Here is a 5,823-nt window from a genome sequence, read left to right as displayed (position 1 = left end):
GTGAAAGTCGGGAAACAAGAGGAGACATGCACAAACATACATATAAAAAAATGAAAGAGTTACGCTTCAAAATAAAAGCATGAAAGAAAAGCTGTTTATGTACTGTGTAAAAAAAGGAAAATTATACTGAAATTCCAGTACTGTGGTACTGTGATAGGATGCCACCTGTGCAACAAGTCCAGTCATTAAATTTCCTCACTCCTAAATAGTCCACAGTCAACTGTCAGTGGTATTAAAACAAAGTGGAAGCGATTGCGAACAACAGCAACTCAGCCACCAAGTGGTAGACCACGTAAAATGATGGAGCGGGGTCAGCGGATGCTGAGGCTCATAGTGCGCAGAGGTCGCCAAATTTCTGCAGTCAATCGCTACCGACCTCCAAACTTCATGTGGCCTTCAGATTAGCTCAAGAACAGTGCGTAGAGAGCTTCATGGAATGGGTTTCCATGGCTGAGCAGCTGCATCCAAGCCATACATCACTAAAAGCAATGCAAAGCGTTGGATGCAGTGGTGTAAAGCACGCCGCCACTGGACTCTGGAGCAGTGGAGACGCATTGTCTGGAGTGACGAATCGCGCTTCTCCATCTGGCAATCTGATGGACGAGTCTGGGTTTGCCAGGAGAACACTACTTGTGCCAAGTGTAAAGTTTGGTGAAGGGCGGATTATGGTGTGGGCTTTTCAGGAGCTGGGCTTGGCCCCTTAGTTCCAGTTAAAGGAACTCTGAATGCTTCAGCATACCAAGAGATTTTGGGCAAATCCATGCACCCAACTTTGTGGGAACAGTTTGGGGATGGCCCCTTCCTGTTCCAACATGACCGTGCACCAGTGCACAAAGCAAGGTCCATAAAGACATGGATGAGAGAGTTTGGCGTGAGTCCTGACCTCAACCTGCTAGAACACCTTTGTGATGAATTAGATCAGAGACTGAGAGCCAGGCCTTCTCATCCAACATCAGTGTCTGACCATGCACTTCTAGGAGAATGATCAAAAACTCCCACAAACACACTCCTAAACCTTGTGGAAAGCCTTCCCAGAAGAGTTGAAGCTGTTATAGCTGCAAAGGGTGGACCGACGTCATATTAAACCCTATGGATTAAGAATCACTTAAGTTCATATACAAGTCAAGGCAGGTGAGCGAATACTTTTGACAATATAGTGTATTTTAAAGTGTCAAAATTGCATATGTATATCAAATACACTTGTGGACAAATGATGGCGTATAAATGGAATTTATTTCTGCAGAGTGATTAATGGGAAGCCCCCATTTCACCAGCCGTTACACAACATTTCTGTCTCATGCATCATTGTCCAAACTTCCCAACAAGACCAAAGTAGAAATGAGATTTAGCCAGCTTGTTGCTCATTAGCATCGTGCCTGTGATGGGTTATTAATCGGAGGCATCTCTGCCTTTGTAAAACTCAGCAAAAAAACTTGAAAGTAATTCTGTAAAAGTTAGATTTTTAATATTAATCACCATAACCCTGCAGTTTCCCTTCAATCAAATTAGTCCTGATGATATTACGCTGTTACACGTTTTTTTCACTGTGAAAGAATGCATTTATATTAATTCATTATTTCTATCTCATTCAATTATTCCGTCCTCAGTGGTCCTATTGTGACAAATTAAAGGCAGTTTGCAAAAATATGCACATGCACGCTTTAGCAGCGTTTACGACGCCGACATAATGTCGTTAAATTTATTGTAAATTGTTTATGCATCAAGTCATTGTCATGCCAACATGCTTTGTTAATCAGAGGGCAATAATGTGATTATTTGAAAGTGTAATGAAGCTCTGAATGCATTGTGAAGAAGGAGGGGTAGGGGGTGCGGTGGGGGAGGGTGCATGTTCATGAAAGCATGGGAAGAAACGATGAAAAGAAGGAGGAGGAGGAAGGGTAACGTGCTGATTGGATAATTGAGCATTTCTTTTTGGAGCTAAGCCATAACAATAATTGTCGGAACACACTGCAAAGGGTCCAACCCCCCCTCAGGGAAAGGACAATGATTGTTTACAGGCGATTAGGCAAATTGCAAACTAAAAATATGTGTGTTTAGGAGCAAACAAAAAGGCGTAAGAAGACTAATGGAGTTGTTAGGGCACCCTTTCCGACGGCGAGCTCCCATTAACGATCCGAGGTCTATTAAATGGACCTGGAGACAAATGTTTTAAAGATAACAGGTCAGCCAAAACCTCTGACTCTCACATCTTTCTTGCTGGTATTTAGTTAACGATGAGGTTAAGATTATTCAGACCAGGTCCTCCGTCTCTTTCAGTGGAAACAGCAGCTTATTATTGAATAAAGGACTGCTCAGTAAAAGTTGTTTGTTTGGAATTGCACCAACATTTTTAAAAATCAAGGTCAGCATACTCAACACAACAAGGAAGTATCTGAAGCACTCTCCTGCAAAGAGCTTTAAAAACACATCGGCTGCACGTTGCTCATTTTGTTGAGCAAAAAGAAACCATCCACCATCACACGCCTGAACCACAGAGTGTACTTTACTATATGTTTGAACCATAGAGTGTATTTTACTATGTTTGAACCATAGATATGTATTTTAATATGTTTGAACCATAGAGTGTATTTTACTATGTTTGAACCATAGAGTGTATTTTAATACATGTTGAGCACCAGCTGGAAGTGAAACCAGAATACTTAGACAACCCCCCAAGATCTGTGGCTAGACATGTTGTTCTATGGGTTTCAACAGAGATTCGAGGCTGCTACAGCATTCAACAGGAGATATTTACTCTAAAGGTGTAACATTTTTTAGGCGGACATATTTTTTTCAGTTATGCTATAGTTCCATCTTTATTTACTCAATCCCAGTTACTTCTACAAGGATTTTTACACTGAGTTATCTTTACATTTTACCAGGTTTATTCATGTGGACAATTTAATTGCAAAGTTATGCTCAGTTGTGTTTGGGTATGCCTTTTTTGAGCTTGAACTTCAAAAAGGGCCTCAGGCTAAAGAGGCTAATGTGTTTTGCACAGAGTAGAGGCTTTTGTCTAGCCTCTGCCTTAAAGCCCAGATCGATAGAGGACTGCAGTGATGGCTGTCCTTCAGGAACGTTGTCCCATCTCCACAGGATCTCTGGAGCTCAGTCAGAGTGACCCTGCTGCTGAAAAACACCCCCACAACATGATGTTGCCACCACCATGCTTCCCTGGTGGGATGGTATTGTGCAGATGATGAGCGACGCCTGCTTTCCTCCCAACATAATGTTTCAAAAAGTTCCATTTGGTTTTATCAGTGTAGAGAATCTCGTTTCTCACAGTCTGAGTGTCCTTCAGGTGCTTTTCTCAAACTAAGCTGACTTTAACTTTTTCCTCATGAGAGGCCCCTGACCCAGCAACAGTAATGGTGACATGTTGTTCTGTGGGTTCCAACCAAGCTTTTGAGGCTGCTACACAATTTACCAGGAGATATTTACTCTAAAATTGTAACTTTTTTAGGCAGACAATTTTTTTTTCCAGTTATGCTATGTTCCATCTTTATTTACTCAGTCCGGAAAACTTCTGCTGAAATCTGTCAAGAACTATCTTTACATTTTACCAAGTTTATTCATGTGGACCGTGTAAAGCACAGATAGAAAGAGGGCTGCAACGATGTTTGTGCTTCTAGAACTTTGTCCAATCTTCACACAGGATCTCTGGAGCTCAGTTAGAGTGACCATTGGGTTCTTGGTCAGCTCTATGTAAAGCCCTTCTCCCCTTTAGTTGCTCAGTTTGGAAAGATGGCCAGTTCTTGGAAGAGTTCGGAGGTTATTGTAATCTTGCGAACCTTCAGTGCAGCAGGAAAAAAATGGTAGCTTTCCCCAGATCTGTGCCTTGCAATAATCCTGTCTCTGAGCTCTGCAGGCTGTTCCTTTGACCTCATGACTTGGATTTTGCTTTGATTTGCATTGTCAGTTATGAAGTCTTCTATAGAGAGAGATGTACCTTTCCAAATCTCGTCCAATCAATTTATAATCAAGAGAAATGGGAGGAACCTGAGCTTAAAATTATCCACATCTGTGTGAAAAAAAATGTGTTGTGGGCTCCCCACACGTAAATAAGTATTGCTTTTTACCCCAACACGAGAATCTACACTGAATGGTTCTTATTTGGAGGATCTTTGACATATTGTTAAATTAAATGTCTGCTTTGGTTAGTTGAACAGTGTGGCATCATATACGTGTCTTGACTTGCCAGCTCCCTTCTGCTCATGTCTTGGCTCCAGTGTAAGTCATCTGCATGTCAGGGGGAAAGAGCTGAACTTCCCAATTAACTCTAAAATCAAACAATCTGCATCCTCTCACTTGTTTTCATTCCTTTTATTTGCATGCAAGGCATGCTTGATGAAAAATACCAGTAGAAGCAAAATACACCTGATTCTAACTGTGTCCAAAACTAGTCTCTGTGATTACAATCATGAAAAATGCATCTATAAGGATCAAGAATAAATAAGGATTTCCCCAGCACTTTCAAGTAATGCAATCACCCACTAGATTATTGTGTTGCTCAAAACCTACAACATTAATGCATGCACACACACATTCACTGATACACACTAGGCAGCAATACAATCAAATCAAGGCCAAAGGCTCACATGAACAAGCTTCAACTAAATCCACGGTTCAACACCACAGAGACTGGATCTATGAAAGGCTAAATATACTGTAGGCCTTTACACACACATGAGCATGGAGCTGTCCGTGGTGCTGAAAGCCACCAAACCATGAAGTACTGTATGTTTCAGCCTGCTGCACACATATTGACCACTGCAGTACCCTACCGTAAGTAAACACTATGATGAGAGGGATATAATTCTATTAAAAGATGAACTATCACAGCAGAGTAATAATCAAAACAACCAAAATAACATCAATAAAAAAAGCTTACATGAACATAAATCACTGACCAAACCCACAGCCTGGAACAACTCAATCGCTGACTGTACAATCTTCTATAAAACACCATTAAAACCCAAACTTACAATAAAGGTTAGGAGGCCCACACATCAAGCACAAGCAGCCAAAAAGAGCTGATGAATCATCAACACAAAGGAGCACTGTTATCCAAAAAAAAAGCCTTCTTCATCTGTGATGTGTTGGGGTGTTTTAGTGCCCATGACATGGGTAACATGAACATCTGTGAAGGCAACATTAATACTGAAATGCTATATATGCTTCAATCCAGACAACATATTTTCAGGGACATCTGTGTGTTCTGCATCAAGACAAAGCCAAGCCACATTCTGCACAAGTTACAACAGCATGGCTTCACAGTAACATGGGACTTCCACTGTGTCCGTGTCCGGTCCGTCACAGCTGCACCACAGATTGTCTTTGTGCCCCGCCTGTTCGTAAACATCCACCGACGCAGCATGGCGCAGCAAAAAGGTGTTCACACGGTAATTACAGAATCACACCACGTTACACAATGAAGATACCACTGAAGTGCTATAAAAACTTGACTAACACACGTGAAGCGATTATTCCAAAGTGCAGGAGTTGGAGAAGGATGGACTAACTTGGATTTGTCTCTTTTTTGTCCTTTCTTTTGGATTTTTATGCTTCACTTATAAAGAAATGCACCTAATCAGATTACAAAAATTTGTTTGAGAGGTACGATTGAGATAAGCTTGACCTTTTCTTCTTGTCCCTCTGACCTATTGACTCCGGGCTCAACTATCACCCATTATATAATTTGGTGCATACAGTAAAGTGAAATACGTCTGGTGTCAACACCGAGTAATTTATTTTGAAATACAACCAGATGTTTTAATTTGGTTTTGGTGAAACAATCATGCTAACGTGATTTGCAGTGGTCCT

The sequence above is a fragment of the Cheilinus undulatus genome, linkage group 16, assembly GCF_018320785.1.
Source record: "Cheilinus undulatus linkage group 16, ASM1832078v1, whole genome shotgun sequence".
Classification (NCBI taxonomy): Eukaryota; Metazoa; Chordata; class Actinopteri; order Labriformes; family Labridae; genus Cheilinus; species Cheilinus undulatus.
Note: the sequence above shows the minus strand (reverse complement) of the source record.